Source organism: Catharus ustulatus, chromosome 4 (genome assembly GCF_009819885.2).
Source record: "Catharus ustulatus isolate bCatUst1 chromosome 4, bCatUst1.pri.v2, whole genome shotgun sequence".
Lineage (NCBI taxonomy): Eukaryota > Metazoa > Chordata > Aves > Passeriformes > Turdidae > Catharus > Catharus ustulatus.
The window spans coordinates 37,763,934-37,787,775 of record NC_046224.1 but is presented as its reverse complement, the minus strand read 5'-3'; the positions used below and the strand labels follow the sequence as shown (position 1 = coordinate 37,787,775).

The window sequence follows — 23,842 nt, the reverse complement described above, 5'->3', positions numbered from 1 at the left end:
TAATAACTTGGTAAGACAGTGTCCCTGAATCAGCTGGGGCAAGTTCCCACCTTTCCCAGAAAACCACCTGCTAAAATCTTCTTAGAAGAAATCATTGTGCATGGAAGGAAAAAAAAAGAAATAACCTCATGTTATCTTCACTGGTGGGTAAATACATCATGAAATCTAAAGCATGTCAACTAGCCACCAAAAAGCTCAGCTGAGCTGATGCCTTGAAGCGAAATTCAGCTTGCTTCAGTTCATGCAGACACCTATCAGCAGCTCACTTGCTTTGGAGGCTAAGGGTGTTCATCAGTGTGTAAAGGTGCTGAAGGAAAGAAACAGCAGCACTGCCATGTGGTTCTTCAAAAGAAATGCTGTAGCAGTCGGCAAATTCAGGCCTCATCTAAACTCAAACAGCTTCTCTAGGCAGTCTAGAATTTCCTTTGAAGTATATCTCTATGAGCACATATGGTCCTGGAGCACATCCACACACATTCACCAGAAGGGAATGAAGAGTGGGTGGAATACATAAGACTATCCCTAGGAAAGGGAGAAGGAAGAGACAGAATAAAAATTCTGCCATAAACAAACAGCTGCTATTTCTAGCCCTCCTGGTACCCCCTCCTCCAGCCCAATGCCACCCTGCAAGATGCCTTGCTCAACTTAAGAGACAAACAGAAAATTAAAAGTGCAAGACCATGCACTTTTACAGCCTAGTTATGACCACCTACAAACATATTGTAAATCTATTCACTGCTTAACACACCAGGTACATCCAGCAAATGCATTGCTCAGTGTGTACTCAGTGTTGCTTGATATTCTCCATGTATCTTGAGTGTGCACATTCAAGCAATAAAAAATTAAATAAACCAAGTCTGGATTAGAGTCAGTCCACAATAGCAGGGAAAAAGAGTAATTATTGACAGTGGCTTGGTTGAGCTTACAAAAGCTTAATGGAAAAAAAGATTTTTCCATAATTGCCATCTCTAACCTTTTATCCAAGCCCAGTGGGTACATTACCTAAGTCAGCAGGAAGTTTAGCCACTCCACATGAAATTAATAACATTTATGGGCTGACCCATAACCCATAGCTTTTAAAACAAGAGCTATGAAGAAGTTTCTGTCCTCCCATCAAGGAACAGTGCATACCACACTTAGTGGCTTAAAACAAAACAAAACAAAACAACCCCCCCACTCCTCCAGGCAGCTTTAGTCCCTGAAGACTGAGCCTCTCTCTTTCACATACTCAAGAGGAAATTAACCTTACATATTAATTAGAGAAACAAAAACAAGCATCTCAAGAGCAGTGCATTCCATCTGCTGACCTATCAGTATCTTGTGGGGCAGCAGCTTCAACAGGGTAGCCCTCTTCCCTCACCCAAATGCCTGAAGAAGTGCTCCATGACCCAAAACAGGAGCTTCCCTGCTGGCCTCAGCACACCTACCCCTGTGTTTACAAGCCCATTTCTCTGAACAGAACAGATCTTGCTGATGTTGAAAGGATGTGTTTCAAGTCTGGGTGCCTATAAAAAGGTCCTGCATGCCAAATGAGAGCTTTCAGCCTGGCTTCTTATTCATGTACACAGAGAACAAGATAAACTAGTTTAACTAGTGCTAACCCAGTTCTTTCCATTTTACAGTGGAAAGAACCAAAACAGATCCCAAAGAGATACTGTTCATCTGTTTTGAAGTGGCAAGCATGAAATATTTGAGTATCTAAAAATTCTGAAATTATGACCAAACAGAGCAAAAACGGGTCAGTCAGCAACCTGACTTAACAAAATTGTGTTGAAAACCATTAACAGGAATACAGCACACATGCTTTATAAGATGGTACTTCTCAGTGTCATAGACTAAGAAGAGAACAAGAAAAGTCAAGGGGAGGATAAACAAGGCTGGCTGGAAATTGATTGCCACCTCTGAAATTTTAGTGGAACATTTGGAGCAAGAAGCTGACTGCAGCTGAACTGAAAAATCACTATCTGTAGCTAGATTACTCATCTACTGTTAAACCAAATTAAAGTGTTCTTCCCACAGGCAAGACTGAAGATTTCAGAAAAGCCATAATTTATAACTTGGGAAAAGTTTAGAGGAAAGCTCTGCTAAACCAAAATGAATTTTGTACTTAATGGGCAGGAAAACAAAGGACAGATGGAACTTCATGTTTCTTGGTACAACAGTAAATACTACACAGCACGCAGGATGCGAGTGAGCCAAGAAGCTGATGAGCTGCATTAAAGAAGAGTTCACCTCACTCAGGTCTCAGCCTTCCTGGCTCCGCAAATCACCCTTTCAAGATGGTACATGGTAGTGGAAGAAGAATAAAACATATATTTTGAGTAAACTAGGCCTCTCTTGCAACCAACATTAGGAAACACTATCAATAGTTTGAGTAGGTGATCGTCCTTAACCTATTTCATAATTAGGTAGCAAACTCATTTACAGGAAGTGCAAGGAGTGAGCATGCAAGGCACAGAAAGCACCACAGTATTTCTGTCCAATTCGTTTTGCAGGAGTGATCATGCCTTGGATGGAAGCCTATTTCTAACAATTTATTTTTCATGTCTGGACAAGGAAATATGACTTCTTCACAATTTAATCTCTTTGCTAATAGACTTAGCTGTTGTAGCTGAAATACTCAAGCTTAACAATAAGACTAAAATACCCAGAATACTTAAATCCAAGTAATGTGTTTCCTGGCTTCAGTTCAGGACGAGTAGAAGCAATCAGCTAAGGCACTGCATACTGGGGAACCACAGCAACACCTGCCAAGAGGTTACATTGGACTCTGCACAACTGAACAGAACTGCACTGAGCAAAGCACAAAAACCATCTACAAAACGTCTTTAATCGCCAGCAAAGCTCCCCCAGAGGACCAGGAAGCACCTGGGCACCCCTTGAGCTCGCCTGGGCTCCTTGGGTCAGCGCTGCCCTAAAATTACAGGGACGCTGGGCCAAGCCTGCTCCCCCCCAGTCATTTGCCTGTCACGTTTCCCCTGCGGTCGTTTCGTTCTGCTTTCAAGCTGCAGTTCAGTGAACAGGCTGCAATTTACCTCTTCACCCTCACCCTCAAATTTGTTTGGATAAACAGGCTCTCCTTTGTTCCAGGCTGCTACTACATTTACACATTGTATTGTAAATCAGCCGGTACAAAGCAAGGCAGGCCCTTGAATGAAGACACTAGCTGTTCTGTTCACAGCAAAATTAAACAAGTAAGAGGCACAGAACCCCATTTATAACCCCAGTCTGGAAACAATTGGGGTTTTAAAGGTGAGAGGTTTTAAAAAGTTTACTAAACAAACCTATCCAGCTACAGTCAGCTCACAAACAAGTTCAAGGCTGTATAAGTTGCCAAAATAGTATTATTTCTTAAGAGAACTCTAACCAGTTTAAAAGCTTGCTTTCTTGCTGTTTCAAGGACCCAAGAATTATTGGCAAGTGATTTAGCTTTTACTGAGTACATAACTAGGGAGAAATTAGTCACAGAGGAAGTGAATGAACTCTTCACCATGTCTATTAAAGACAAGAGAACTAAATAGCATCCAGGAGTTGCAGGATAAACATCAGGAAAAACTTCACAGTAATAACAGCTGAGCAGAGGAATGCCAGCTACCAAGTCTTTTCCTTTAGAGGAGGAGGTTCAATGGATGGCTTAACTACAGCTGATTCTCTGCCTTATGACAGAGCACATGGCTTCTTCAAATCCCTCTTCAAATCTATTTTCCATTATTTTAAATGTCCTTTTAAATAAACTGAGTTTGCTGAGATGTCTCCCATGGGTTGATATTACAGAAGAGTCCTCAAGAAAAGAGATCAAAATGAACCATTATTTGATAGTTTCCCAGATTTCCTAGGAAGCTATCAGCTTAATTCCAAAACTCAGTATTCATAATAATAATAATTTTTAAAAAATTTAAAAACCAACTGGCTGATCTAAAGGCCAAGAATAAATTGCATTTCATGTTGTCTGCAGTCCAGAAATGAGGCCCTCTGATGGGATCCTACAGAGAAACTTCAGCTGGACCTAAGTAGGATGTCATTTGCTGCTGCAGACAGTCCTGAATCCTTCAAAAACATCAAGCTTTAAAAAAAAAATCCCAAGTCTGAAACATAAGCTTGAATGCCAACAATATTTTTATTCCTTTGATTACTTTAAGGGAGAGAGGGAGAGAAACATGATCAGTTTGGGTTTAAAAACTTTTTTTGCCCTGATTACAAGAAATATGTTACAATAAGAAGTGTTCTGCAACTCCTTTTGGTACATCTATCATTAATAGTACAAGAAACCCCTACCTTCCAGCAGTTTCAGATCAAAACCAAAACAGATTCAGAAGACAGAGGGCATACCTCTATGTGACATTGTGGAAACCAAGGCATCACTGTCCATGTTGTTATTCTGACATGATCCCATGGCCAAAAAGCACTTGCCAAGCAAGATGAAGGGAAGTTCAACCTCTTCTTTGCCATCAGCTCCAGCAACACTGCCCAAGCACAACAGCCATGACTGAGGTCACTGTACCAGCTGATGCCCTTGGCCACAAAAAATAAAAACATCTGATATAGTTGTGAGCATGGCAACTTCCCTCTGAGGCTCCTGGGCTGCTGGCTCCTATTGCAGTGAGGCCTGTCCTGTCCCAAGCAGTGCAAGGCTGCCAGAGAAGCACACTGGGTTGGCACAATGCCTCCCACAAGCTGAATTCAACTGTGTGTCCTGCCCCATGCTTCCAGCCCTGCTAAATGATCCACCTCTTATCCAATTTCTCTCCATGACCAGCAGAGTAATCGTCACTGGAGTGCTTCAGCTGCCACCAAGCTTCACTTGAAGCGTGACCTGAGCTTTGCCCACTCTCCTGCCTCTCTTAAGCTGCCCTTGCCTCTAGGATTAGTGTTTCACAAGGGACTCTGGTTTCACCTCTTTCACCTGAAAATGACACAAATCATGGAGGGAGCACCTCATGGGACAACATGGTCACCTGAAGCTGGACCCCTGGATCAACAGAGCTGTGTGGAAATGGTGTTCCAGGGAGTGACGAGAAGCCAACTGCAAGTATGCAATTTGTGCCCTAAAGACAAATTACAGCCCATCTGTCCCAGCTGGAATACAATAGAATTCAGAGTTATTTGTGCTCCACCTCCTCACCTCCCCTGGCCCCGTTTGGCCAAATAACTAAGGCAAATACATATAACCCATGTGCCTAACTCAAAGTAATCTGCTCCTTTGTCACCACTGCAGCTCTTGAGAAGGCGTAAATACCACACTTGGGAAATCACAGGTTATCCAAAATCATCTCCTGGAAGCTGGCATGGCAGAGGTTTTTCCTGTGGTTTGGTCTGAACCTGCACTGATGGGCTTCAAGTACTCCATCAACAAGATTTACTTTCCTGCTTGGAGATACTGCCACCGAAACATCTGTAACAACAAATACATTCACTTTAATGTTAAGCCCTTGCACTAAGTATTGAAGCGACACTGCCAAATTAAAGGGACTGTATAATTATTTTTTTTTAATACCCCATTTAAAACTCAGATTATTACCCATGAAAGAGCTTTTAACATCTCTTCTTTGACTGATGATGTGTGTGACACCTGTCTGTCCTCCATTTCTACCTCATTTTGCTCCAGGTACATAACGTTTACACACCTGGCATTCTACTAAGCTCTGCTCCAAAGAAAGCAGTGGTGGAGGTTAGGGGAGCTGTCACCTGCATGTCATCCACACAGCTGAAGGCAGGAACAACACACACCCACAGCCTCCCCAGACACATGGTGAAGGAGCACTGTGAGGCAATGTTGGGAACGTCCCGATGGCAGCACCACCCAGCCTTCCACTGCTGGAGCAGCCCTCGGTCACAGACACCAGCTGCTCTTTGGCAGGCACCTGGGAATGGCTGCTCACTGCCAGCACAGGATGGAAATAGGTATTTAAATTTTATAATGATAAACAACTCACCCTGTCACTTCTCATTTTAATAATTTCTTACTCTTACAAGCAGGGTCACGTTTGATCAGAAAACTACTAATAGGAATAATAGAATCACAGAATAACAGAATTGTTAGGGTTGGAAGGGACCTCTGCAGGTCATCTAGTCCAATCCCTGCCAAGGCAGGGTCACCAGAAGCAGATTACACATGAACACGTCCAGGTGGGTTTTGAATATCTCCTGAGAGGGAGATTCCACAGCCTCTCTGGGCAGCCTGTTCCAGCGCTCTGCCACCCTCAATGTAAAGTTCTTTACATTCTTCTTTCTCATATTGAGATGGAACTCCACTCAGTATGGAAGACCACACTGAGTCCTGAACAAAGAAAAAAGTGCTCAAAAGCTCTCAATGTTTGCTGGAGTGCACACAGACAGAAAGAAGCTATAAGTTTTTTTGTCTTATCTGTCTTTGGTTACAGGGCAAGTAAAAACAAAAGCAAAATCATTTAGCAGAACACCCTCAAAATCAAAACAAACAAACATCCCCCGACAATATCCCTCCAAAGACACAAAAAAATAAATTGGTTCCTTTTTTGTTTCTAAAGGCAGGCAAGAAGAAATTGTAGCTGCCCCTGGAAGTGCTGCAAGTGGGAACTCCCAGAAGACAGGACAATAGAGACATGGCACCCTTGATGTCACTGTCTCAGCCCCGTGCCCCACAAGTTCCTTCAGCTACTCTGGGTCTTGGTTTCCACATCCGCAGACTGTGGATAATAACAGGTCTTTACATCACAGGGGTGTTACAAAGATCAATTAGTTAATGTCTGAAAAGCGCTTTGAAGATATAGCAGGTGGTGAGCATTATTATGCAAATAACATGATTTAAGAAAATCACAAGTGCTGGATTAATACTAATCCCTTTGATATTTAAAAGACACCATTTTTTTTCATATTTTAAAGCAGTGAACATTTATGCTATAGCTTTTCACGGCTGTTGCAACCACAATTTTTAACCTTTTCTTTTCATACAGCTCCATACACAAAACTCCTCTGCAGACATCTTCACAAAATCCAATCTCAACTCGAAGCTAGGAGTAGTGGAAGAAATTAAGCATGTTGATGAACTGGATAACTAGATTCTATGCAGAAATATTTCTCAGAGGATAGAATGTCACAGGCCTAACTTATTGTAACAAACACTGCAGAGTCTTTCAGTTTTAGGGCTTTTTTGGGAAGCACGCTAATTTCACGCATAGAGGCATTTGTAAAACAATATAGCTGCTATTTAATTATGCCATTTTATGTGGTGGAAAAAAGTGGAGGAAAAAAGGAAGCTAAGGTTCATTCACTTCTTCCAAGGCTGCATATCTGAATAGTGAAAAAAAAATAATTAATGTCTAACAACCTCATTTGGTGATTTCACAGGAGATCAGGCATTACAATGTTTCTTCCAACTTTCAGTAAGAGGTTGCACAACCACTTCTGCTTTAGGTGGGATGCAGGGAGTGGTCAGCCACAAACCAGCCCAGAAACACAGATTTCCTGAAAGCTTGTCACTCGCCATGAGAGAGAACACAAGTCAAAAAGAGAGCCAAGGTGGGATTGGAGCGAAGAGCCTGAGGTGAGCAGCAACATCAGAAACCAAGCTGAGAGCACAGCCAAGACTAGGTGTCCCTCTGGTTTTCAGTGTTGCCCTTCCAGACCTCACTGTGAAAGGAAGACATCCTGCCCCAGTGCTTGAAACCTCCCCGTGCTTCCAGGACTTACACTGCCACGTTCCTTTCCAGTGAGGAAGTCTGTTTTTTGTCTGCTGCACTGTAAAATTTAGTGCAAACCAGCTGGTGCATTTTGTCTAGGAATCTGGAAAATATTGCTGTGATTAAAACCAGCTTAATATTAACCCTCTCTGGAATGCAAGCCTGAAATTGATATAAATGAAATAAGATCAGATATTAATATTCTGTACAGCTGGTTCCTCAAGCTGCGCTGTAGTGTCAAATCGAACCTTTCCCCAATTCAACATACAAAATACAAATCTAGGATGGCAGCTAGCATGCACATGTGAGGAGGCAGAAGGAGCACTTTGAAACTTTAAAAGCTGTTAAGTTTGCAGCCATAGGCAGCCATGCTTCCCTTCCTGCCCCATCTCCCATAGCAGCCATATTAATAGCTATTCAATACAGTAACAGAATGCTAGCTGTACACTTAGTTGTTGGGGCTTTTTTAATCTCCAGATCAATATTAAAAGCATTTGGATGCTCTTTAGGAGGGAGGAATGATTTTGCACTCCAGGAACAGTGAAGCATTTGCAGTATTCCCTAGGAATGCTAGCAAAGGATTTCCTTCACATGTCTTTGCTCATGACTGATGTGGTAATACTTTATGTTTAACTGGACCCAGTAGTACAGACTCACAATTCAATTTTATTGCATAAATATGCACTCTGACAACATCTGTGTGATCTCGTTAGTTGAGCTTATACAATTTACATACAAAATAGAACCAAAACACCATCTGAGGGTCACTCAACAGAAGAAGACCCTGGAGGGTCTCTGAACAAAGTTGTTTGGACACGTGAGTTTTAGTCCTGGATATGCAGGCCTGGGGAATATACCTGCAGTTCTGATCCTGGGCAAGTAAGCAACAGAACCATCTTTCACTTTGCTCTCCTGTAAAATAGCAGCCACCTCATTTCCTGAAAAAGATCTAATGATAGACCTCTCCATTGAAGAACAACTCCCAAGTGGGAAGATGAGTCAGCATGATGCTTCCTCCATCTTCACAGAGTAGAAAGTCAATTTCTCTCTCAAGAGTACCCATTTCTCTCTCAAGAGTGCCCTGCAGGTAGTTTGAGGTTTGGTGTACTCCATCTTCACACCTTCAGTTATATTTCCGAATATTTTGAGTTTCCCAACAGCTTACTTGAAGAAAACAATCTGATTTTCTTGTAATCTGCTATTCATTTTGAAGTACACAGGTTAATCTTATTTAAGTAGGCCATAGGTACTTATAGCTAAACTTAGAAACAAGAAAAATATTCCAACATTCTCAAACTTTCACACTGCAGCCTTACACCCCAAAGATAAAATCTCTTAGATGACACCAAGTTTTTTTATCTCCTCTTCAAACAGCCAAATAAAATGAAACTACTTCAAGGACTGCTCCCATTACTCAACTTTCCCATCACTCAGCAATCTGTTGCCAGGTTTCTCCAGATGAAAAGATGAAAACTGTACTATCCCCGCTATACTTAACATGCACAGCCTGCAGAAAAAGCAAGGCTATTGTAACTGTGATGGAGAAGCAGATAAGACAATGCCCAAGGAGCAGAAGGAAAGCCATTTAAACAGCCATGCAATCACAAAGAATACAAAATTTGGACTCCTATGTGGTTTGTTGATCTTTGCACCAAATAGAGCCAGGAAGGTGCAGTCTCTTCCATTGGCTACTGCTGCCTTTTCTTTCCCAGGAGACGGGACGAGAAGCTTACTCTGATTTGTAGCTCATACACAAAGCTTCTGAGCTGACAATCTCCTGGCTTTGGTACAATTTGCATCACATTTGTAATTGTATTACCTGGACAGCTTTAACCTCATTAAGGATTCACAGGTGAAAAGCAGATGCTGAATCAAATCTTGTAAAGCAATGTCTGCTTTAAAGGGGCTACACTAAGCAGAAACTAATTCAACACCTTCTCTCTTTTTGGTTTGTGAAGAGGATATTCATAATTTCACTCAGGAAAAGAAATATATATGTCAACTGAGGTAAGGTTTATTTGAACTACAGAGCAAAAAAATTGTGTGGTTTGGGATGTTTGAGTTTGTGCTGCATTAATGTGCAGCTATTTAAAAAGAAATTATCCCAGGAACACATCATCCTTACCTTGTGGCTAATATATATATATAAATGACTTTTAAAAATTTACTCAAATTGTAATATTTCCTCTTCCTCTAGTAAATATTAGAGCTTAGCATTAAATTTATATTAAAAAAAAACCTTTTTATATATTCTAGGGACTACAAGTACAGCCAAACTGGGCTCTTGCAGCCAAATTCATTGCTCTGCTTTTGGCAGAAGTACAAGTGAAATACTCCAGAAGACAGATATGTTACATTCTTTCAGGTGTTTTGAGTTAACATTTATGGAACTCAAGGAATTTCTATGAAAAAAAAACCCATCCATCTTCAGCAAATTTCATAACCTTCAGTTGGGAAACATGAAGGGAAAGTTTCCATAAGACAGAGCATACTTTCCTTTAAAAATCTTTGATAGTAACTATAAAACATATTATACATATTATACATAACACATTCAATTTTATATAATTTTTTTAACAGAGATCCTGTTTCTGAAAAGGAATAGAGCATGCTCCATGCATAGAGCTACTTTTATGAAGTGGACAGAAATGTGTGAAGGAGTACCACTATGGATTATTATGATACTGCCCTTTGAGTCATGCCAAGGGAGTAAAATTGATAATGAAGGATCTTCTTTTGGGACCAGGAGGGCTCCAGCTTCCTACTTGTGCTGCCACATCCATGAGCATAAAATTGAAGCTGTGTTTGTGCACATGGCCTAAGATTATAACTCGACTGTTGATTTGAATTCCTGCAGACCTTGTACTCTTGGGACCTGCCCTATCTCATTTGGTGGAGATCACATAATGTTTTTTCCCCTTTACTGCCTCACCATCACCTTGTATCTAAGCCTCACAGTTGATAATCTTATGTCTAGTTTTCATATTTAACGAATTTTCCTACAGCACGATTAGTAAAGATTATTTAATACCTAGGATGAAGCTAAATACACTAAACATTAACCATTTATTTATCAACTTTTCCAAAGTCACATTTTTTAATAGTTGCCTAGACTTGTCTCCTTTTAGTAAATACACCAGAATGGCACCTGCATATCCTGTTATAGATATTGTACCCTGTAACTGCTGCATACCCACCATTACAGCATCCAGACTCACAGTTTCCAAATCAAACCTATAAACATCATGGTGGCACTGGAAAAACTTTCTAAGCTCCTTCCAAAAGCCTACCAGAGGTAAGAATATTCCTTGTATTTAGGTAAGTCTGCTTCAAAGTTATTTTTTTACATGTGAAGAAAATTCTCTGTATTTCTTTTAGCCCATCCTAGGTATTTTGGTTTTCTTTCTCTGCTGAAAGCAGTAAAACACTTTTATGTTCAATATATGAATAGTAGAGATTTTTTAAAGCCTAGCATTTTACAAGGTTTTCCTAAAGCTTGTAAAATATGAATGATCTGTGCAATGGCTCCATACATTAAAATGCAACTCGGGCATGCCAGTTCTCTATCTCTCCCTTTATTCATTACTTAAAGGGCTAGGAACCATCCTGGGATGCCTTGCACTAGGAGGGAAAGTACATAACTAATTTCCTAACTGCTCTGCTGCTCTGTTTACTTTGCATACCTTGTGGGCAAAAGTTGGCAAGAAAGGAGTAGAAGCTGTTTGCTTTGAAATTATCACCCCATTTACAAGATTCAAGAGCAAAGTCTTTTAAACTGAGGTAAGAAGGAAAAGGAAGTGATTCTGTGCAAGTGATTCAGTGCTAGCAGTGCACTGGAGGTCATCAGCTGAGAAAGAAAACCAACAGCCACCAAAAAAGCTTGCTCATGAAATGCACATGGACATGATATTTAGAGTGCACAGAGAGAATAAGAGCAGTAGCCACATCTATGTAAAAGGGTTGTATTTAATTTAAAGCCGCCTCATATAACTTGAAATGAAAGAACACTACACAGGAGGATGGCTGCTATTGAAAGTACAAACTCAACGCCCTAACTGTTTGCAAAAGCCTCTTCTTCCCTGACTAATAGGGCCACCCAGGATGGGACCAGCAGCAAAGGAAGAGAGCTACAGACACAGGCGGGGCTTGATAACACAAAGAACTTGGCAACGAAATTACTTTAAGCAGATCTTGAATCCTCCTCGTTTGTTTTTTTTTTTTTTTTATTTGATGGGCAGGGTGTGGGAGTTGCCTTCCAGCTTCTCAGTCCAACATGCAAATTATCACGTGTTTGCATGGCCATGCTGTGAAACACAGCAGAGATGAGGGGAAGCTTCTAAATACTTTTTTTTAAAGCCATATAACACCTACATAAAACACAGTCGAATGTTAGATCAGCTCTTCTGTCCAGTCCACAGCACAGCTCCACAAAATAGTCATGGTAGCACAACCAAGCAGGTACTGGCCAGTGATGGCAGGAACTACTTACAGCATAGCTGCCACTGAAGATTTCATATCATTGAATGATGGTCTGTGCCCGCTGCTAACCCACTTGGAACAAAAATGCTCCCTCCTGCCAAGTCATCCCATGGATACAGAGAGCACAATGTGAAAGTGCTTTATAGGATGCTTTGTTCAAGCCAGGAAATCTGGGGATGCAAGGTTTGCTTTTGCATAGGGGTTTTTGGGAAAGCACATGGGATAACTTAAGAGAATTAGCAGGTCCCCATCCTCTCTGGTCAAGAAGGAATGCTGCAGAATCTACTTGCCCTACTTATACTTGACAAAAATACCACTAAATTGAACTTTTCATCTACAGATTTCCCAAAATTTCCCAAAGTGAAGCAATGAAATAAAACCCAAAAAACAACAACAAAACCAACACCCATCCACACTGCTGTCTTCCTCCCCACCCCCCTAAAGACAGCAAAATCACCACAAAATCACAGAGAAACTACATTACTTGCTAAAGACAGCAACAAAACCACTGTGCTGAAGTCCCCAGTTGAAAAACTCACAGCACCCCACTGCATACAGTGGATTTCATAAATGGCAGTCTGGACACCAAACCTAAACAGAGCAGCCCAGACTTCTGGTATTCCAGCAAATATGCCAGTTTCATCTGACTAATGCCACTGAGCTATTAACACATCGTTGGGGCATCTCAATTTGGGACAGAGACGTGTCTATCCATGCCAAGTTATTATACATGAAAGGTCTAAGAAAATAGAAAAGTCTCTAAGAGGGAAGGAAATGAAACAAGTATGTAGCCATTTCTACCCGCGAGTTTACAAACACCTTCTTTTCCCAACAAGCTAAGTAGTAACATAAAGTAGCTCTTCAGTGCTGCCTCATTCACAAGCTCCTAACTTCCGAGGTTGCTAAACCCTCTTCTGATATCAGAGTTCCTGTTCAAGTATAATTCAAGTAGATTAATTAAGCCACAAACAACAGAAAACACAGTCTGCCTCTTCAAATTATCAGTAGGAGAAAATTGCATTAAGAGTTTAGTTTCAAGAATGCTGTTTACATTTACTCATTTTACAGACATCAGGATCAAAATTAAAAGAGAATAACTAATTGCTACAACCGGGAAAAGTAAATAGGCATTTAAATTTGAACAGCGGCAACAAGCAAAACATTGCAAAAGTGAAGTGGAAAGTGTTACTCTGAGCAATTGAGATACTATGTTTTGATAACTAAGTTAACTTGGAGATGATCCACACCCACAAGTTGCTTAATGTCCTTTTACACTATGGGTCGAGGAGACACAAAACTACGCATAAAAATCACTCTTGAATCAGACAATATCCAGGACAATTAGAAAGTAAATACATTTTCATGCCAGATTATTACAATAAATTTGAGGCTGTGATATTTCAATCTAAACCCTAAAGCACATATATCCCACACAGACATCTCCCATCTCAGTGCACCAAGCCAACAAGCAGCACAACACTTTGGAAGAAGAAATGGAGGTTAAAACAAAGCCCTCAGTGCAAATGAGTTCTTAGCCCACCTGAGCAGCACAAGCGTTGCTAGTGAAAGGGATTTCTTGGGGCTCAGGCTTCTGTGCAAATAGTGTCCAGGATGAAATGCCTTTTGACGTGTACTTGCTCCTGCTGGAAGAGACAGAACAGATGCTTCAGAGAACTCATAAGACAAGGGACTAGACAAAATGCACAATCAAACATAAAGAGATTGCCCAAGGAGTCTATGGGCATCCTAAGTGAGGAATCATTTTGGAGCTGGCATCTCACCATGTTGCAGAAATTTCCTCATTTTTGTCTTTATAAATGCAAAAGGGGTAAAAGTAAGGATGGTGAAATTTATTGATTTTGCATCATATTGAAGACTTTTTCAGCCACTGAAGGCCTAAAGATGTGACATAAGCAACAGATATCAAATCAATGGGATTTTAAAAACAGGACATCAAAACATACATTGGTGAGTAACACCCCAGTGCAACTGTAATGCTTCTTTTGCAGTTCAAAATTACTGGAATTATACTCTACATCACCTAAGTGTTTTATTAGCTACCTGGAAACAAGCAAGACCTTTGTGGTGAAATTAAGAGTTTACATAGTTTAGTAACATGAGAAATAAAAACAGAAGGCAAATCACAGAGTTAACACAATTACTTATCAAACTGTGCTCATTTCAGCCAAAACAATTGTAAGATGCCTGAATGCAGATTTATATATGTAAAGTAACAAGGGATGCAGGTAAGGTTTATGCATCAGAGGACTGTGACCTCTGAAGAAAGGAAGGTAAAAGGGATGAAGTCAACACAGCCCCACAGCTAGGCATCACATTCAGAGCTTCTGTTGTTATTAGAAGGGCTAATACGGCTCCTAGGCTCAAAGATATGAGAGTAAATGGAAATAATGATTGGGGTACCATGGGCCATGCACTAAAGAGTGACACTGAGATACTCTGCCCAGTTCCACGGCTGAATGCTCAAAAAGAGATGTTGAAAATTATAGAACATGCAAAATAGAGATACAAAAGCAATTAGCATCTGGGGATGCTGGGTTTAAAAAGCATTAGGTATAATCAGATTTAAAGATTCAGTCTTTTTGATAAGCCACCAAGACAACTGACAGCTTACTTGATCATTTTTAAGGAAAAAAGATTATCAGCAAAAAAGTCTTTAATACAGCCACAATAAAACTTAATAAAGAGATGCAGTTCAAAACCATAGAAGGCCCTTGTTAGAAACTAGACAAAATTCTGCTGTTCCAGGTAGGAACAGCATTCTTAAAGATAGATTCTATTTTTTCTCAGAATTTTTAAGACAAGATATACTTTAGTCCCAGAATTCCTTTGGCCCATGAGCAACAGCCAAGTGAGATGTTCAAACAACTGTGGGATTTGACAGCTCTGCTGACCCTAAACTCTAGTTGACAACCTCAAAAAACCCCAAACAAAACCTAAAACCAAAGAAAAACCCCTCAATCAAATAATTTTTAAAAATCAAAAAAAAGAAAAAACAAACCCACAAGGCTATTGCCCTCCATTTTCATTGATGCTACCAAACAACGAATTAAATGCACAATGGACTGTGAAATGCTTGCGGATTTTCCCCTACTTAAATGTCAAACCAAAGAAGCCATCTGTTAATAAACAGAGATGTCATCTCTCTGGAGTTTTATCCAACCTACTAATACATAAACTCATACCACCACTTAGCAGTCTGGATTGCTGAGGCAAATGAAGTCTTTTGGTTTTTCATCTCAACAGCTTGGGTAGGCAGAAGGTGACAACACCTGGACCACACAGCATATGCATAACCCGAGTCAGGAAGCCAGCTTTGTGGTTGCAAAGTTACTGACTCTTGAAAATCTTCTTAAAAGTACTTGCAAAGACATTTTCTGCTCGTGTAAAAGCCTTTCAGACAAAACCATTGGCATTTGACATATGTGGGGGGAAAAAAAATCCTCAAAGTCAACCACTTCAGTTGTTTTTTAGGTTTGTAACTCCTACCCATATGGGAGATGTTCACACATCATAAACACAACTGCAGTTTACATGAGGTCCTACTGACTTCATGAGGGAAAAGTTCCAGTTGCTGACAATTGATGCATGTCAAAACTGCACAGCAATTTTCACAGCTTTTAAACTACTTAATCACACAAAATTGGAAATAGAAGAGATCAAAATACTACTTTTTATTGCCCTATAATTCAACAGGCCCAACATTAAGTTTATACCAATTGTCCCATACTGATTAAACAAAGATACTGTATAAGTTCAACACACAGTGACAACACACTAAGGAAGGCCAATTAATGTTCTTCTGATATGTTTAGGAGAGATGTTGCATATTTTGGACTTCCAGCTGCAATGACCATAATCAGATCCATTAAAGAGAAATTAACTACCTAACTAACAAGCTGAAGGAAATCATACCCTTCTACTATTAACCATTCCAAGTGCCATGTATCTTCAGGAAAGAAGAAGCTTTTATTTGATTTGCAGGCCTAGTTTAAACCCCAGCAAAAGATTACTAACTTGTCCTGATTCAGGATGGTAAACTTCACCTTGCATTTCAGTTGCATGCTTTTTACCAGATCAACGTGGTTTATATTTTCTGCTCTCTGCTTTCTCCCTGTGGTTGAATACATTTGACCAATAACAGTTTCCCTACAGGGCAAACATTGGTTAAAAAACTGGTCCTTCATAAATTCTAAACAGTGATGCCAATAGGAATGTAAGAGCTAGATCATCTTTATATACAACTCTTAGACGTCAGAAAGAGATACTATCTCTTACACTATCTAGAAGATAAACAAGAGCCCTGGGGAAAGAGATGTGAGGAGTTCACTCCTCAAATTTTTACATATTTAAAACACAGTCAGTAAGTATAGACAGAACATTAAGCTTTCTGCATCCCTTCTCTGAGACACAGAGCTATCACATTAATAATTCCTCTAGATAGAGCAACATTAGTGTCAGGTTTATGAGAGCTTCCTTCAATCCAAGTCAAAATGCCCACCTAATCCAGTTTAACTAGAAATATGCTAGTCAGGTCTGGTCAGCAATTAGCATGAACATACCTTGTTATAAAAAAGTAAGTTCTGGAACAATTCAGATAAAGTGCTAAACTTCTCATGGATTTTTATTTAAAATCATGTTCACAGGCAGTTTCCATGTACCTAATCTGGAAGGGTGGTTCTGATGATTGTACTTGAAAGTCCAGCACAGAATTAGGACATCTTAGGGGCAGTTTTTCTACAGCTTCCTGGATTATTGTAGGATTGAGAAGGCTTTCAAAAAAAAAGAGAGAAATAATGACATCTGCAACATAAAGATAACTGTGATTGTCAAGAAATACCAAAGCCATTCACTGCAAATTATGGAAATTGTAGAATTAGAGAAAGGTTTGGGCTGGAAGGGACCTCAAAGATCATCTCCTTCCAGCACCCCTGGATACTTTCCACTAGACTAGGTTGCTCAAAGCCCCATCCAACCTGGCCTTGAACATGTCCAGGGATGGGGCACTGACTCACAGCTTCCCTGGGCAACCTGTTCCAGTGCCTCACCTTCACACTAAAGAATTTTTTCTTAATAGCTAATCTAACCTAGTGTCTTTCAATTTGAACCCATCCCTCCTTGCCCTGTCTCTACATGCTTTTGTAAATAGTCTTTATTTATCTTTTCTCTAAGTTCCCTTCCCAAAGCCTTCTCTTTTCTGGGCAGAACACCCCTAACCCTCTCAGCCTATCTCCACACAAGAGGTGCTTCAGCCCACTCATCATCTTCATGGCCCTCCCCTGGACTACTCCCACAGTGCCACAATCTTCTAATGTTGCTGTCAACCTTCTGGGCAGGCTTCTTTGATACAGCCCAGAATACAGCTGGCTTTCTGAGCTGTAAGTGTGCATTGCTGGGTCATGTTGACTCCCTAGTTAACCAACAGCCCCCAAGTTCTCCTCAGGGCTGCTCTCAATTCATTCTCTACCCAGCCTGTACTTGTTTTTGGGACTTCCCCAACACAGCGGCAGGACCCTGCACTCGGCCTTGCTGAACTTCATGAGGTTTGCACAGGCCCACCTCTCAAGCCTGTCCACATTCTTCAGGGTGGCATTGCTTCCCTCCAGCGCGTTAACCGTACCCCACAGCTTGGTGTTATTGGCGAACTTGCTGAGGTGCACTCAGTCACACTGTCCAGGCTACCTACAGAGATGTTAAAAAGTGCTGGTCTCAATACCAGTCCCTGAGGAACACCTGTGGTCTCCATTTGGACATCATGCCATGCAACTCTTTGAGTACAACCATCCAGCCAATTCCTTATCCACTGAGTGGTCCATCTATCAAATCCATTCTCTCCAGTTTACACAACTATACCATGTGGGACAATGTTAAACTCTTTGTCCAGGTAGATAACATTGGTTGCTCTTCCTTTATCCACCACACTGTAACCCATGTCATAAAAGGCTATCAGATTTGTCAGGTGCAATTTGCTCATGTTGAAGCCATTTTGCCTGTCATAAACCACCTCCTTCTTTTCCATATGCTTTCACATAGCTCTCAGGAGGATCTGTGCCATGATCTTGCTGGGCCCAGAGGTAAGTCAGGAAGACTGATTGATTTCACTTTTTACTTGTGGCCTTAAACTAGTGATCCCCATTAACAAAAAGATAAGTGAAACACTACGAATAAGGTTTTAATTGGATAACTAACTTCTTGAAGACATAGTTTGATTGAATAAATCAAAACTACTAAATTCACTTGTTTTCAGGATTTCTTTTTGACCAGGGGCACGTCACAGGTGAAGCTACAAAGGCAGGAACTTGGCAGCTAACTACAAAGGTGGAGCAAGGTTGAAGTGTTTCAGAAGGTGGCAGGTGGACTCTGGCCCCTGACGAGTAGTGAGTCTGACGAGCCTGGGGAACTCGGCATGGTGCTAATCATCAATCCGTGCTGGCGCCAGCTACCAGAAGCTGAATTCCAAAGAGAAACCAAGCGTCCCAACAAGCACGTGGCTGTGACCACAGCTCTGCTGACACATTCCTGGGGGCAAACTCTGTCCTGTATTATGGTGGTGTCAGGCTGAGCACTTGAGCAGGGGCTGACCACCACACTGACGCCAAGATTTTTTTAGCAATTGTTAGTAACATTTATAAAGCACAGACACTTTTAGACATTACATTAAAAGTAAGTCTTCCCTCAACCATCTGAGATGGAAACTCAGAGAGATCCAAAAGTTATATATTTCCAGAGATTCAACTGCAGAGACAGAAACAGAAATACTTGATATTAACAGACAACTAAATTACTATCTGCCCAAAGAAAGTAAGCCCCATATCCACAAGATCCCCTGAACAGCTTTCCAGTCTATCTGCTTGCTTCAGGGCTTGTGTCCAAGCAAGCATGTGTCCTCTCCCTCCTCCATCCATCCTCTGCTGCCTCCAGGGGCAAGGACTCCACGGCCTCTTTTTGTAGCCAGATTTGAGCAGTTTTATAGGCAGTTAGAGAGCTTTTTGTACCATTAAGCCACTGATGGTTAAATAAAATGTCTATTTTCAACTCCTTATTTCTACATGTGTTTCATCAATTAAAAAGTAAGAGGCTAAACCACTTACTATCCAAATACTGGTTTTTATTACAACAGATACGCCCTCAATTGCTTACTCAGGCTATATGATTATATTTTCAACAAGGATTACCTGACCAGTGTCAAATCCAAGTTAGACTTATACTTAAACAAAACTCTGTAAGTAATACTCCACTAATCCTAGTTATCCCAGCCTTATTACAGCTAATAATACTGTTTTTCTTGTTTCTTTGGGTTTTTTCCCCTAGTATTAGCCATTTAAATAGACCCTCCACTATAAGTCGTAAAGCTGAGCTTTGCAATTTCCTATGATGCATGAGAAAACCTGCAAGAAAAGCCAAAAGAAATATCCACTACTGAGTTGAACAAAAAGGCAAAAGTGAAGAAGTAGGAGGAATACCACATTGAGGTTGTTTGTTTACTTAATTTCATCATAATTATTTAGACTCTCATCTCACTAATAGCTGTGCAGGTGCTAACTTTATTTCAAGAAGGACCTAGAGTTTTTGTTTGCATAAATCAAGTACATTTAATCAAGTGCACATTAGCTCATCAACACATTGGATCTGATGAGAAATCGCATAAGTGACAATGCCAAGCTATTTCAGTGAATATTCATGATATCTCTGCGGAACAGGCTGACTGGAGGAGAGTGAGAACAAAATGACAGTAGAAGAACGGTAGCAATTACTTTTCTAGCAGTTAATGCTGCCATTAACTGCTTGCTGGCAAGAGCTTAAAGTTGCAAATCCCAATTTAAGCTTGTTATCTTAATTTTACAATTGTAATTCAATATTCCGAATGTGACACGAGTGTAAGGAATATCTTCATTCAGTGCTTCATACAATAAATAATTTAAAAGTATATGAAAGTTTCCAAATTATAGCCATTACAAAAATATAAACGCTTAGTATTACATCTTCATAAAAAAGTTCAAATCTTTTTCTCAAAACTAAGCCAGAATCCAAACCCATTTGCAACAATTAAGTGGGAATTTTTTGTTCTTAATAGGCATTCATGAAGAGGTCTCCCTTTAAAATGCAATTTGTCCTCAGTGATCTTCTGCATGCAATGCAAACAACTCCCAGTTTTGTAAAGCTACACAAAGCCTTTATCTAATTTCCAATATCATCTATAGAAAATTCAGGCAGAGTAATGCTGTGCCCTCAGTGAGGATATTTTACATAACAAGTCTTCTAGTTCAGATGAACAAAACAAGACTTAGATAAAAGAACAAAAATACTTGGATCACTCTCTGATTCCTAGAATGGATGAAGGAGGAGAGGAAGAGAGGGCTGTTCAGGTGCACCACCTACTACATCCTTCTGAAACCCAGAACCCTGTGTGCTTCTGGCCAACCTACCAAGAAGGTCACACAGCCTCTCCTTGTGCAGAGCTGCCTCCCTGCTTCCTCTGCCCACCAAGTTCTGGTACCAGGTAGTTCACTGGACTACACATCTGCCATTTCAGAAGAATTCAGATGCTTATGGACTATGGTTCACAACTGTAGCTCATTCAACTGAACCCAACTGTTTGCTTCGTCCCTCTGTCACAAGAGTGACATACAGGTGATTCATGCCGTCAGACTTCACAACATCACACACCTATATGAACAGTCATAAAATACAGTTTACAATCATAGGCCTGTATGTAAACTCTTTCAGATTCAAAGTTCAGTAGAAAACAACCCTGAATGGAAGAGTAACCTCTGGCAAAGGGACAGGATGAACAGCTGAATGCGTCAGTTTCTGGAGCACGTCAGAGTTGTAAGTGTATTTATTGTGCTACCCTTCCCATGTCGTTGAGGATACAGGAGTATCAAAGAAGCTTGGCTATCAACACTGCTGTAACAGACTATCACCAGCATCCAAAGCTTCAGTTGCACATTTTGGGGGTTCATGTTACTACAAAATACAGTATCACATTTTGGTGGGTTGACCCTAGCTTCTTACAATAATCTCAGTTGATTTAAACAGCTTTTGGTACCAGAAGCCACCATTCAAACTCCTTTCCCAAACACTGACACCATTTAGTTTCTGTATTTGTTTAAGTCATATGTCTTAAGAAATACTATTTTCTACTTCACAGGCAATCACACTGGGGCTTAGATCCACAAGTATTCTAGATAAGGAGGACAAGCCATGCTAGGCTTGGAAGTAGACTTCCTTCCTCCCTGTTGTTTTGGCTGGAAGCATGTTCTATTCTGGTATATCAGTTGCAGGCAGCAGCCCCCCTACCCAAGTGTGCTGGATCTGTCTCACAATCTGAGAGGCAGGCAGGGCATTAAGCATCAGCCCAACATGTACATATCATTTCACTCCCTAGCAAATAGTGAACAGGTCTCCCAACTGATTTGCCTACAGTAAAGCACACAGCCCTGCTCCTGCAAGACCAGTTGCACATATCAAGCTTCAAGGGGGAAAAAGAAGAAGAAAAAAAAAGCTTTCAGCCCAAATTCCAAATTTAGAGTTGATGTCGTCTGAAAAGAACTGTAAAGAAAACTGAAGTCAATCCTAGGTGCACACCAGCAGCATACTTACCAACCTTTGCTTCCTCCTAGATTCCATTGTAATGAGAACATAAACAGTAAAATAAGCATATATCTCCCTCGAATGAATTACCTATTCAGAGTTCCCTCTGGTGTTCAATAAGCTCATCATCACATTCAAGGTAACAGCCTTCGTTACAAAAGCACAAGTTCACGCACGAGCAAGTTATCACTTGATGAGCTCAGCGATAGGGACAGGACCATAGTGTTGTAACTCTCGGACAAAAACAATGCTATTTTCCATCAGATTTCAGAAGGGCACTTACACTTCCTCCTTTTATATTCGACCGAGTGTCTGACTAACCCCGAAAGAATCCAAAGAGTTAAAGATCCCTTCCGCCTCCCGCTGCCACCAAGACCGAAGAAGTCTCGGAGAAGGCGAAATCACAAATTACAGGTACAGCCCATCTGAACGCGGCACGCAAAGATGTTCTGCACCTCCCGAATAACTATGCCTTGAGTCACAAGCCTCTCCAGACTCGCACTCCCATTCGCCTGCACGGAACATGAGCAAAGTACAGTGTATCTAATTAACAGTTTGGAAAGAAAGTTTAAAGCTACCTCTGCAAAGAGACAAAATGCATTTGCAGGAAAATCCCAACGAGTTCCCGAGTCGGCGGTGCGAAGGCGGAGCGCGGGCTGGGCGCCGGGCCAGTGCCAGCCGCGGCACCGGGGCTGCTGACCCCGGCCGCTTCGGGGTTGCGAAACTCCAGCAAGAGCAGCCAGCCTCCACCGAGCGGGGCGGAGGGAGCTCGCCGGACACCGGCGCTCCCCGGCTGCCGCTCGGAGCCGACTGCCCGCGCCTCCCCCACCTCTCCGCCCCGCACGGCGGCTGAGAAAGGCGCTCCGAGTCCAGAGCCACCGCCCGGGAGCCCCTTAACCAAAACCATCTGGTCACGGGCAGCGCGGTAGAAAGCCCCCCCCGCCCCGGCCCTCGCCGCCCACCCCTGGCCCTGGCCCCGGCCCCGCAGCCGAGGAGGAGAGAAGCTGCTCTACACACAACTCAGCAGCTCCCGAGCTGGGGGAGACAGGGGAAAGTCGCCGCGGAATCCGCCTTCCCCCTCCCCTGCGCGCCCCATCCCGCGGCGCGGCGGCACGGCTGGGGCTGCGTTACCTTCAACAGGTGCAGGCGCCGGCGGGAGGGAGCCCGCGGGCACGGACCGTCCGAGTTGCCCGAGCGGGAGCGGCGGCCCCAGCGGCCCCGGGGTGGGTGGAGGGCTGGACAGAGGCGCTACGGCAGCCCCCGGCGGCCGCCCATGCTCCCGGCGGGCCCCGCCGCCGCCGCCACCGCAGCCGGAGTCAGCGCGAAGGCGGCAGCGGCTGCGGCCACCTCCGAGAGGAAGGACGAGAGCGGCGGGGAGGGAGGGAGAGAGGGAGGGGGAAGCAGAGAGCGAGAGGAGAGAGAAACCGCCCCAAGAGAAATAATCATCACATGGCGGTCACGATCCGCCGCCGCCGCCCCCCGACAGCCAGAGCCTACGCTTGGGAGCCGGGGAAAAGCTGCGAGGAGGGGACACACCTGTAGGCGCAGCACATATCCGCTGTGAGCACAATGCGAGACAGGAAACTGAAAAAACAGCCCAGGGAAGGAGAGAGGCTCCCGTTCGTCCCTCCTTCCCTCCCTCCCTTTCTCCCTCCCTCCCTCTATCCGTCCTCCTCCTCCTCCTCTCTCCACCCCCTGCCCCCGGTCAGGATCTGCTTGCAGCGCTGTCTCACGCAGGGAGATCCAGGCGGAGGGCTGGGAGGCGGCAGGAGCCGTACTTTCTCCTCGTTTTCCTTTCCCTGTCTCCGCTTTGTTTTGCCCGCCAGCCAGGCAGAGCCGGCTCGGCTCGGCTCGGCGGGGCCGAGTACTCCCGGAGAACCGGGGGCGCTGCGAGCCCCGCCAGGGCACCGGGACCGGGCCGGGGCCGCAGCTCCAGCGCTGGGGGCACCGAGCCCCGGGCGCCGCGGGCTGAACAGCGGGGAGCGGCGGGACCGCCGGAGCTGCTTCTGGGCAGCCTCTGCCCGCGGCCAGCTCGGCGCTTGGCCTCCGCGGCGCTCCGCTGGGAAAAGGTCTACCTGCTGGGCTGTACCAAG

At 42.7% G+C, this 23,842-nt stretch overlaps 1 protein-coding gene across 4 annotated transcripts in view; it reads right to left on the bottom strand.

The window, feature by feature from the left end:
• The window catches only part of PLXNB2 (plexin B2), a 253,194-nt gene extending 229,810 nt beyond the window's left edge, over window positions 1-23,384 (bottom strand). The window contains exons 1-2 of one of the 4 annotated variants that reach the window (XM_033057708.1): window positions 23,286-23,384; window positions 13,678-13,780 (exon numbers count right to left, since the gene is read on the bottom strand). The gene's annotated coding sequence lies outside the window, so the exon portion shown is untranslated. Of the gene's footprint in view, window positions 1-13,677; window positions 13,781-22,327; window positions 22,350-22,880; window positions 22,986-23,285 lie in introns of those variants that run through there. The other 3 variants (XM_033057711.1, XM_033057709.1, XM_033057710.1) reach the window with 3 other exon arrangements.
• Between the last annotated feature and the right edge of the window lie 458 nt (window positions 23,385-23,842).